This window comes from Neophocaena asiaeorientalis, unplaced genomic scaffold, assembly GCF_003031525.2.
Source record: "Neophocaena asiaeorientalis asiaeorientalis breed wild unplaced genomic scaffold, Neophocaena_asiaeorientalis_V1.1 scaffold371, whole genome shotgun sequence".
NCBI lineage: Eukaryota > Metazoa > Chordata > Mammalia > Artiodactyla > Phocoenidae > Neophocaena > Neophocaena asiaeorientalis.
Genome location: NW_020172369.1, coordinates 3,695,303 through 3,708,483, shown reverse-complemented (window position 1 = coordinate 3,708,483; position 13,181 = coordinate 3,695,303).

Below are 13,181 nucleotides of genomic sequence, written 5' to 3'. Positions count from 1 at the left end.
GTCTCATCAACTCAAATATTCCCTTGTTTTGTCCCTTTGTAGTCAATCATTATCCCTACTTCTAGTCCCTGCTAACCGATAACCTGTTTCCATTTTATTGTTTACCTTTCCAAGATGTCATGTAGATGCAATCAAACAATGCTAATTCTATATAGATGGAATCAAATATTTTGTGTCTGTCTTCTTCTACTTAGGAAAATGTGTTCATGATCCACCTGTTTTTTCATGAATCAATAGTTTGTTCTTGTTTATTGCTCTTGTGTAATGCTTGTTCCTGTGCATTCCAAGTCTTGAATAGCATGCATATACCATTTTGTTTATGAGTTTGTGTATCTATTCATTAGTTCAACAATGCCTGGGTTGTTTTCAGTATTGGTTGATTATAATTAAATATGCCATAAACATTAACATATAGATTTTGTGTAAATGTAAGTTTTTATTTCTTTGGGATAAGTATCTAGGCATGTGATAGTTTTATCATGTACATGTTTAATTTATAAAAAATTGTTAAGCAACTCTATGCCAATAAAATGGACAACCTGGAAGAAATGGACAAATTCTTAGAAAAGCACAAGCTTCTGAGACTGAACTAGGAAGAAATAGAAAATATAAACAGACCAATCACAAGCACTGAAATTAAGACTGTGATTAAAAATCTTCCAACAAACAAAAGCTCAGGACCAGATGGCTTCACAGGTGAATTCTATCAAACATTTAGAGAAGAGCTAACACTTATTCTTCTCAAACTCTTCCAAAATATAGCAGAGGGAGGAACACTCCCAAACTCATTCTATGAGGCCAACATCATCTTAATACCCAAACCAGACAAAGACGACACAAAGAAAGAAAACTACAGGCCAATATCACTGATGAACAAAGAAGCAAAAATCCTCAAAAAATACTAGCAAACAGAATCCAAAAGCACATTAAAAGGATCATACACCATGATCAAGTGGGGTTTATCCCAGGAATGAAAGGATTCTTCAATGTACGTAAATTAATCAATGTGATACACCATATTAACAAATTGAAGGAGAAAAACCATATGATCACCTCAATAGATGTAGAAAAAGCTTTCAACAAAATTCAACATCCATTTATGATAAAAAGCCTGGAGAAAGTAGGCATAGAGGGAACTTTCCTCAACATAATAGAGGCCATATATGACAAACCCACAGTCAACATTGTTCTCAATGGTGAAAAACTTAAACTATTTCCCCTAAGGTCAGGTAAAAGACAAGGTTGTCCACTGTCACCACTATTATTCAACATAGTTTTGGAAGTTTTAGACACAGCAATCAGTGAAGAAAAAGAATTAAAAGGAATCCAAATCGGGAAAGAAGAAGTAAAGATGTCACTGTTTGCAGATGACATGATACTATACATAAAGAATCCTAAAGATGTTCCCAGAAAACTACTAGAGCTATTCAGTGAATTTGGTAAAGTAGCAGGATACAAAATTAATGCACACAAATCTCTTGCATTCCTATACACTAATGATGAAAAATCTGAAAGTCAAATTAAAGAAACACTCCCATTTACCATTACAACAAAAGGAATTAAATACCTAGGAAAAAAACTACCTAAGGAGACAAAAGACCTATATGCAGAAAACTATAAGACACTGATGAAAGAAATTAAAGGTGATACAAACAAATGGAGAGATATACCTTGTTCTCAGATTGGAGGAATCAACATTGTGAAAATGACTCTACTACCCAAAGCAATCTACAAATTCAATGCAATCCCTATCAAACTACCACTGGCATTTTTCACAGAACTAGAAGAAATAAATTCACAATTTGTATGGAAACAAAAAAGACTCCAAATAGCCAACTCAATCTTGAGAAAGAAAAACAGAGCTGGAGGAATCAGGCTTCCAGACTTCAGACTATAGTACAAATCCACAGTAATCAAGACAATATGGTACTGGCACAAAAAGAGAAATATAGATCAATGGAACAGGAAAGAAAGCCCAGAAATAAACCCACACATCTTATGGTCAACTTCTTTTTGATAAAGGAGGGAAGAATATGCAATGGAAAAAAAGACAGCCTTTTCAATAAGTGATGCTGGGAAAACTGGACAGCTACATCTAAAAGAATGAAATTAGAACACTCCCTTACACCATACAAATAAACTCAAAATGGATTAAAGACCTAAATGTAAGACCAGACATTATAAATCTCTTAGAGGAAAACATAGACAGAACACTCCATGACATAAATCACAGCAAGATCCTTTTTGACCCACCTCCTAGAGAAATGGAAATAAAAATTAAAAAATGGGACCTAATGAAACTTAAAAGCTTTTGCACAGCAAAGGAAACCATAAACAATACCAAAAGACAACCCTCAGAGAAAATATTTGCAAATGAAGCAACTTATAAAGGATTATTCTCCAAAATTTACAATCAGCTCATGCAGCTCAATATCATAAAAACGAGCCAATCCAAAAATGGGCAGAAGACCTAAACAGATATTTCTCCAAACAAGACATACAGATTTCCAACAAACACGTGAAAGGATGCTCAACATCACTAATCATAAGAGAAATGAAAATCAAAACTACAATGAAGTATCACCTCAAACTAGTCAAAATGGCCATCATCAAAAAATCTACAAACAATAAATGCTGGAGAGGGTACGGGGAAAAGGGGACCCTCTTGCATTGTTGGTATCTAGGACATGGAAGCAACCTAAGTGTCCATTGACAGATGAATTGATAAAGAAGATGTGGCACATATACACAATGGAATATTATGCAGCCATAAAAAGAAACAAAATTGAGTTATTTGTAGTTAAGTGGGTAGACCTAGAGTCTGTCATACAGAGTGAAGTCAGAAAGAGAAAAACATATACCATATGTTAACACATATATATGGAATCTAAAAAATAAAATTGGTTCTTAAGGCAAGGCAGGAATAAAGATGTAGACTTAGAGAATGCACTTGAGGACACGCAGAGGGGGAATGGTAAGCTGAGATGAAGTGGGAGAGTGGTATGGACATATTTACACTACCAAATGTAAAATAGATAGTTAGCAGGAAGCAGCCGCATAACACAGGGAGATCAGTTGGGTGTTTTTTGACCACATAGAGTGGTGGGATACGGATAGTGGGAGGGAGAAGCAAGAGGGAGGAAATATGGTGATATATGTATATGTATAGCTAATTCACTTTATTATAAAGCAGAAACTAACACACCACTGTAAAGCAATTATACTCCAATAAAGATGTTAAAAAAAAGAAAAAAAAAAAGGAAATTTTAAACTGTTTTCCAAAATGGCTTCACCAGTTTGCACCCCCAATAGCAATGTATGAGTGTTGTTCTGTATCCTCACCAGCACTCGGAATTGTCAGTGTTTTTTGAGGGTTTGGGAGCAGGGGTTGTGGGAGGAATTAAATTTAATAGGTGTTCAGTGTATTTCATTGTGATTTTGATTTGCATTTCCCTAAAGATTAATGATGTTGAATATCTTTCCATATGCTCTTTTGCCATCGAGATGTGAAGTTTATATGTAAATCTTTTGCCCATATATTTATTCCATTTTTTTTTTATTGTTGAATTTTGAGAGTTCCTTATATATCCTGGACACAAGTACTTTTCTAAGAATATGACTTGCCAGTACATTCATTCTCTCAACTGTGTTTTTGTTGTTTTTCATAGCAAAATTTAAACATTTTTTTAAAGTGTAATTTTCTTTGCTTTTATGGATACTAGTCTTGATATTGTATCTAAAAATTCTTTATTTATCCTGAGTTTGTGAAATTTTTTCTATGTTGTTTATTTCCAGAATTTAAAATTTTGTAATTAGGGCTATGATTCATTTTAAAATTATTTTAAGTGTGAGCTCTAGGTCAAGCATATACATTTTTGTATATGAATTTTGAATTGTTCCGGTAATATTCATTGAAAGACTATCATTTTGCTACTGGAGTTTTTTTAATGACTCTCTTGTAAATCTGTTGACTTTATTCTTGTGGTTATATTTATGGAAGATTCCATAAATAGAGTGATGTATATGTTTATCCTTCCATCAATATCACACTGCCCTGATTACTTTAATGGTAAGTCTTGATTTGGAAAATGGTGAGTTCTCTAACTTTGATCTTCTATACTAAAATTGGTTATTCTCAAACCTTTGCCAATTCTAGTTCTTCTGCCTTTCTGTGTAAAGTTTTGAAAAAATGTTTAGTGATAAAAATGTTTATTGGAACCACTATAAAACTTTCACTGGGATTTTAATAAACATAAAATCAAATTTAGAATTGGCATCTTAAGATTGAATTTTCCAATTTATCAATATTATATATATATATATATCCCTATGAATTAGGATTTTTGTAGATTGCTTCCATCAATGTTTTATAGTTTTTCAACAGATTGATCATATATTTATATTGTTAGATTTATATCTATATATTTCATATGTTTGGTGCTATTGTATATGGTATAGCTTTTTTTAAAAAAATTTAGATTCCAACTGTTTACTGCTGGTATATAGAAATATAATTGATTTTTTATATTGACACATTATGTGATCTTGCTAAATTACTAACTATAATATACTGTTTGTGCATTCCTTAAGAGTTTCTATACAATCATGTCACTTGCAAATATAAGAGGTTTAATTTCTTCCTTTTCAATTATTTTGAGTTTATATAAATGGTGTTAAATTTTTTTCAAATGATTTTCTGCATCTACTGAGATACTATTTGGATTTTTTCTTTTAGTTTCTTAACATGGTAAATTACACAGATTCACTTTTGAATATTGAACTAGCTGTGCATTCTTGGAATGAACTTCTCTTCATCGGGGTGTGTTACCCTCTTTATACTGTACTGGATTTGAGTTGCTAAAGCTTTGCTGAGAATGTTTGCATATGTGTTGAGGGTTGTTGGTCTGTAGTTTTATTTTCTCATATTTTCTGGTGTTAAGTTAATGTTGGCCCCACACCATAAGTTGGGAAGCATTCTCTCCACTTACAGTTTTTAGAAAGAGATTGTGTAGAATTGGTATTTTTTTTCTTTCTTAAATATTTGTAAGAATTCACCAGTGAAACTTTCTGGACCTAGAGGTTTTTTTTTTTTTTTTTTTTTTTTTTGTGGGATGGTGTTAAACTATGAATTATATTACTTTAATAAATTTTACACTGGTAAGATTATTTTGTGTGTGTGTGTTGGTCCTGATAGTTTAAGAAAATATTTCATTTTATCAAATTTTTAAAACTATTAGAATAGAGTTCCTTGTATCACTCCCTTATTATCCATTTAATATTTATGGTATCTATAGTGATATCCAGTTTTTCATTATGATATAAGTAATGTGTGCTTTTCCTCTTTCTACTAATTAGTCTGTCTAGAGATTTATCAGTTTTATTTATCTTTTACAAAAACCAGCTTTTGGTTTGTTAATTTACCCTATTTTTTCAGTTGTATTGATTTCTACTCTTTATCATTTCTTTCCTCTTGCTTATTTTAAGTTTAGTCATTTTCTCTCATTTTTCTAGTTTTTAAAATTGAATCTTTGAATACTGATTTGAGACCTTTCTGTTTACTAAATTTTTTCCTGCTATAAATTTCTGTTTAAGCATTGTTTTACTTATATCTTTCATATTTTGATATATTTTTGTTTTCTTACATTTCAAATAATAATTTTCCATGTGACTTCCTGAGTTATTGAGATTATGTATTTTACTTTAAAAATATTTGAGATTTTCAAGTTATCTTTCTGATATTGATATCTGGTTTTAATTCCAGACATCACTCAAGAACATACTTTGCATGAATTTTTTTTAAATTTGTTAAGTTTAAATTTGCTTTATGGCTCAGAATGTTATATATCTTGGTGACTGTATCTTGTTCAGTTTTAGAAAATACTTTTTTTTTTTCTTGACTGCAGGTTCTATGATGTCAATTAGGTTGATAGTGTTGTTAAGATTATCTATTTCCTTACTGATTTTCTGTCTACTTGTTTTATAAATAATTGAAAGAATAGTGTGGAAGACTCCAATTTTATGTGGATTTGCTTACTTATCTTTTTACTTCTATTAATTTTTACTTCCTATATTCTGAGGCCCTGTTTTTAGATAATGGATCTTTAGAATTATTATATCTTTCTTGAGAATTGACTGCTTTATTGTTATATAATGTCTTTCCTCATTCCTGATATTTCTTGTTCTGAAGTCTACCTTAATTAATATTAATATAAATGATCCAGATTATTTTTACTAGCCTTTACATGGTATGTGTATATATATTCCTTTTTCTATTATTTTACTAAGTGATCTATATCCTTAACATCCTCTGCCTTAATTTCCTTCCCATTTGGGAAATTGAAGTGTATTTGATTTACAATATTATATTAGTTTCAGGTATATAGCATAGTGTTTCAGCATTTTTATAGATTATACTCCATTTAAAGTTATTACAAAAAAGGATTTAATTCCATGTGTTGTACAATGTATCTTCTTGCTTACCTATTTTATACACAGTAATTTCTATCTCTTAATCCCATACCCCTATCTTGCCACTCATCTCTCTGCCTTAATTTCTTGATGGTGTTAAGCCATCAAGATGGGGTTAAACCAAACCAGCATTATTACTCACTTTATGGTTTTTGTGAAAGTCAAATAAGGTAATCTATGTAAAGTTATTACGTTGGTGCCTGGCATATAGATTAATATTGCTAATACAACAATGTTATCACTCTTCAATATTTGAAAGTGTAACTCATATATCAGTTAATGTTAATTACTTTAAAATTATTTATTCTGAAAAATCCTAGAGAGGCTGTGCTCTTAAAGGCATCTCTAGCTTCGGTCTTAAATTTTCTAAACATTTTCTTGTGTCTGTCCTTTATTTCTCTCTAGTACTATTCCAAAGCTCAGACTCAGTCTCTCTTAACTACTGCTTAATTGCCTATTTATTCATGCCCTAGCTACTCCTCACAGGAGAAATGGCTTACATGTAATAGAATTTTACTAAATATTTGTGTGCAGTGGAAGAGAAGTTTCATATCTGTGCTGATTAGGGTGGCTTTATTTGCTCATTAAATATTTGCCCTCTTGAAAATCTTTCTGACCATTCTATCTTCAGGATTTCTCACAGACCAAGCTATTTCAAAGTACATATTCAGGATTTTCCTGGTGGTCCAGTGGTTAAGACTCCACGCGCCAATGCAGGGGTCCCAGGTTCCATCCCTGGTCAGGGACCAGGATCCCGCATGCTGTAACTAAAATTCCTGCACACTGCAACGAAGATCCCCACATACCACAACGAAGACCCAGCACAGCCAAATAAATAAATAAATATTTTTAAACCCCCAGAGTACCATATTCATCTCCTAACAATTTGCTCTTTCTCTTTGACTTCTCACCTATAATGAATTTTTCATTGTTTTCTTTTTAGATTTCTTATAAACTCCAAGCCCTGTATCCATCCATTTTGTAGAGTTAATTTTCTGACATCTACCCTCAGGTAAGCACCACTTATTCCATATGTATAATCATTCCTGTTACATTAAAAAATATCACTCTCTTAGTAGCACAAACTGCTTACAGGCATGCTAAATTTATAGGAAGAAGCTGTGGTTTGACTATACTGCTGTAACATCGTTTCAATATGTTGGTTTTTCATTGATAATTACATATATATCAATTTTAGAATTTGAGTTTGGAGGTCACATGGAGCAGACCCTTATGTGAAATTTGTCTTCATTACTCATTCAGGTTAAACATATTTAGATAATTCTTCAGTTGGAGAATTTTCTCTCCTGATTACTTTTCTTGTTTTCAATGTTTCATATTTTTTGTTTGCTTTTATTTTATTTTCTTTTATTTACTTTTTTAACACCTTTATTGGAGTATAATTGCTTTACATTGTTGTGTTAGTTTCTTCTGTATAACAAACTGAATCAGCTATATGTATACACATATCCCCATATACCCTCCCTCTTGCATCTTCCTCCCACCCTCCGTATCCCACCCCTTTAGGTGGTCACAAAGCACCAAGCTGATCTACCTGTGCTATGCAGCTGCTTCCCACTAGCTATCCACCTTACATTTGGTAGTGTATATATGTCCATGCCACTCCTGATCGCTTTTAAACTACTAATAATTAACTCTTGTGGAGAGTGAAAAAAAATCGTTTCGTTATTTCTATGAGTTGAATCGAATACTAACTTATTTTTAGTCTTCTCCATAAGTGTAATACACAGTCTTTTTGAAATCTAACCAGTTGCCTTTTTGCTATATTGTAATTGAGTGTTGGGTTTTTGCAAGTTGAATTCCCTCACACTCACGTATATTCACAATGGACTTTCCATGTTGGTAGCACTCAATTTAATTACCCATTTGTAAATTAGGAAATTATCTGGAAATTTAAAGAATACCTCTCAAGCTAAAATTTGAAATGTAAGTTAATTGTAAATTAGCATTAATTTCTAACATCATACATATGTGTTTCCACATAATGCTTCATTAGGGCAGTAGTTGAGATGTCCATCACCTACTATTTTATCTTTACTTTTAGGTTTAGTTTTTCTCCTCATCTCTGAGATCATTAAAGCCAAATAAGAACAAATATGCCAGCCTGTTTGGTCTTGGGTTTATAAGGGTTTTTGTCTCCAGTGAACTGTAGGTGTAGAAATGAGTAATTGAATCTTCAGGGGAAGTATGAGAACATTATGCCAAAAGATGCAATTTCCAAGTAATTGCTATGTTACAGTGTGAAAACATTTACAGTAACTAGGGACTTATTCCTTTCCAAAGTAAGTTTATATTCTTGCTCTTATGAGCTTTTCTTATTTATTTCTCTTGAATCAAAGGGATTTCAGTTGTGTTACTCTGTGAAGGAAACATAATACAGCAATTCATTTTCATTAAACTCAACTTCGAGAGTGACTTATGGAGCCTAACAACAAGGAATAAAGAAAGAATTAACCAGAAGCTTTTCTATCACTGAATTTTGCAAGCCAAGTATCATGGTGGTTCACTCTGGAGAAAACCAATAATATATTTTATTCCTTTCCATCAGAATCACTTAGTGCTTAAAATAAACCTGAGAGGCATGGTATGGGTAAAGGAAAAATATCTAAGACAATATATGTTCTTGAAGTAATATCATTTTAAATAATAATAAATAATTCAGTGTGCAGCTATAACTCCCAAAAATGTCTAAGAGAAACACATTTTTAATGTACAAGAAATGTGGATGGCTGCCATTTTGTGTTGATTTTGCACTCTTGGTAACCATGCAGTCACTTCCTTCTCTGAAATATTCAGGTCAAAAATTTTGTTAAAATAAAAAAAAAAATCATTTGTTTTTGGAAATCAAAATATTTAGCTATTTTTTTGATGTTTTGTTCTCATTTCCTAACTGGTCTCTCTGTTTCTCTCTTATCTGTTGTAGTTTATTATCAAAAGACACCCAGAGTGGTCTTTGAAAACAAAATCAGATCATATGGCTCTTCAGCTTAAAGAAACCTCAAAGACTTCCCTTCACCTGCAGAATAAAACTCCAAACTTGTCCTCAACCATACGCCATGCCAAAACTCTCAGACATTACCTTAGCTTACCTCTCTGATCTCTAGCCTAATGATTTTCTGCTCGGCTCACTTCATTTAATTACCATTCATTTTGCTATTCATACATGCATATCACAGAATTATGACTTTCTGCTTGCTTTCCCTCTTCTTAAAATTTCTTCTCTCCTATCTTGGTCTATTTATTTTTTACCAAACATGTTCTAGCATATAAATCAACTCAGAAGTACCTTCTTGCTACTCAGTTACTATGTATCATGTCACTGTTTAAATTTCTTGACAGTACTTTTCACAATACAAATATATATTGTTTTTTTACTTATTTATTTTCTTCTTCCCATCACTGGAATATAAAGTCTAGAGAGTGAATGTACCAGGATGAGAAATATTTTGTAAAGATGAGGGGGAGCCCTGTTGGTGTGGGACTTATAGAAACTGATTGGCCAGAACCACAAGTGAACTTGGACTTAAAAAAGTGGCTTACTCAGTTAAATGTCTTTATCAGCATGTATGAAAAGAGTCACATAACTATGGATGACAGAGACAAAAAACAGTAATTGAGCTGGTTAGAACAATATCCAAAGGCCTTGAAAGTGGTTGGAAATAATGTGTGGCCACAATTAATATCTCTTCAGAGTGAGTGTCTTTAGATATTCAAAGCCCAGTAGTCATCAGAATATACTCTTATTCTTTTGTGTAAGATATTGCAGAAAATGTTTTAAGGCAAATGAAAATATACTTGAGAAATATGTGACAAATATATATTGATCAAGGTCAGAGTATAGAGGAAGGCATTCAAGAGGTGGGCCTGTAATCATTTCTCTCTAGATCATAGATCATAGGAGTGGGAGATGTTCATGAGAAGGAAACACTACATCTAGTCTTCTTGTAACTATATTTTTAACTGACTTCTTGATAAGTTTTAGACTAATGATATTTGCTAGAGGCAAGTTCTTATTTATGGGATATTCTTAGCAAGAAGTTCCTGGATTAAAATTCCTTATGGATCATGAAGATAAGTTCCATAGATTTATAGGACATGTCTCCCAGGAAAAAGTCTGGTAATCTAGGTGATTATCTCTAGTATAAAATGAAGATATTTCATAAGCTACATGATTCTAACATTGTGAGGTGAGAAGATTCACATAGGATGTTTTAGATTTCTCTTCCTCTGTCTGGCTTTCTTTATGCTTATATCCTGAGATTTATTAGTAAAGCTCAATACAGGGTTAGATTTCTGTGAGTCTGATTTAATCATTTTCTCATCTGTGTTCAACCTTCTACTGTATATATATATATATATATATATATATATATGAGATCACTCTAATTAGAGTGCTCTTGTCTACGTAAAACCTCATCACAGAAGGCTTTTTAAGCTTCTGTGACCCCATATAACATATGTTGGTGACATTTCAAGTTCATACTTTATACATTATTAAGAACATGCAATTACAAATGAAGGAACTAAAACATATTGAATTTCAACTACATGTTTGAGGTTTTAAATATATATGTTATTAGAAACTTATTTGAGTAGGACTTATTAGTTCCAGTATTAGGTGAATCAAATGAAGTTCAGTTTGCTCACTGACTTACTCAAACCAGAGGAAATAAAAGCTAGACGTGTAAATTAGGTACACTCTATTTATAAATCTATACTCAAATGCAATTTTATATAGATGATTCAGTCCATGGGTAAATAAATAAAGGTGAAGTCATTTTATTCTTAGAGTCAAGGTTCAAGACTGTTACATCTTCATCAAATTGGAAAGTTTCATATGATTATATTTTTTAAGGTCTGGGTAGCTAAAACCTGGCAAAAGAAACCCAACCAGCTCAATCTACATTATTTCTTACTGTTATCAAATGTAACTAGAGAAAGTGATTTTAAAAGTGGTAGTAAAGGTCATTGAGACAGCAATAATCAGACCTGCAAATACATTCAGTTTGGTATAAATACACATGGCCATCATCTCATTCAAGCATGTATCCTGGACATAGAGGAGAAGGAGGAGAATTCAAGTGTGAAAGAAAGCTTGAATTTTAGCTAAATTAAAAAAAAAATACTTAGAGCATTTGGAATAATATTTTAAAGAGCTAAATTCAAAAATCTGAAACATTTTATATATTAGTTACAGTAAATCTCATATTGTTCCTCACAAATATCACAAAAAACTAAAAATGGAAAGAAAATTTGTATAAATTCAGACATACTAGAACACTTTTTTAAAATAAAAAGAGAGACGTCCCTGGTGGTGCAGTGGTTAAGAATCCACCTGCCAATGCAGGGAACACGGGTTTAAGCCCTAATCTGGGAAGATCCCATATGCCGCAGTGCAACTGAGCCTGCGAGCCACAACTACTGAACCCAGGTCCCGCAACTACTGAAGCCCATGCACCTAGAGCCCGTGCTCTGCAACAAGAGAAGCCACCACAATGAGAAACACGTGCACCACAAAGAAGAGTAGCCCCCGCTCACCACAACTAGAGAAAGCCCACGTGCAACAACGAAGACCCAATGCAGCCAAAAACAAAATAAAACAAATAAGTAAATAATTAATTAAAAATAAATTAATTAAATAAGAAGAACGTTTTCATCTCAGTGTAAATTTACATTTTGATTAACATATAATGTTCTTCAGTCAATGTATACTGTTCTGTTACAGGTGAAAAATAGCTAAAATACTTACCAAGAAATTAAATGGAAGCAAATAGCAGGAAACCCTCTTAAAAGATTAAGAAAAAGGTTAATGCTTTGTTTCTCGTAGGACTCATCAGCAACAAGAATAATAACGTGAAAAAATGATTTTTGTTCATAAGTAAAATCTCCCCAGAAGAACCTATTTAAAAATTTTTATTTTTGCTGAAATTATACAGTTAAACTCTTAATTCTTCATTTCCTCTGCATACATATATACTTTGGACTATTCTATCAATACTCCCCTTGAGGATTATCACCATTTTGTGTGCTGCTTTGTACTCAATTCTGTGAAACTTCTCAATTCTGGGGCTTATAAGATGGTGCTTATCTATGTGGAGCCAAAAGTAACATGAATATAGTCTAGAGAAAGTGTAAAATGGAGTTAAGTCTTCATGAAAGTCACAGTAATATCACATGAAATAAATAGTTGCTGACCTCATTCCTCTTTGGTTTAAGGTTTCAAGAGTAAATTCTCAGCTGGCAGAAATGTGTATATATATATATATGTTTATTCTTTCCAAGCATGATATAGTTGAGAAGAATGAAAGCTGAACTGGAACTTGATTTCAAAGTTTGTTTATTTGCTGTTTAAATTTGTTTTAATTGGATAAATTTAAATGGCAACACTGGAAGGAGAATATGTAATGCAAAATTGTAGGAGATGAAATGATCTTACTATTAAACCTAAAGTTAATTTAAAAAATAAACTAATGCTGTTTGGGAGGATGGAAAAGAAAAATGTTTTAGGCTATTACATTCACAAATAGTTTCTTCTCTACATGAGAAATACTGAGTACACAGGGTAAGTCTTATATTTTAAGCTTTTTAAAAATGAAGAATTACAAATAACTTTAAACCACACTACAATGATAATTTTGTCATTAAAATGCTTACCTCTAATAATCACTTTAAGTAAAATGTTACTTAAAAGT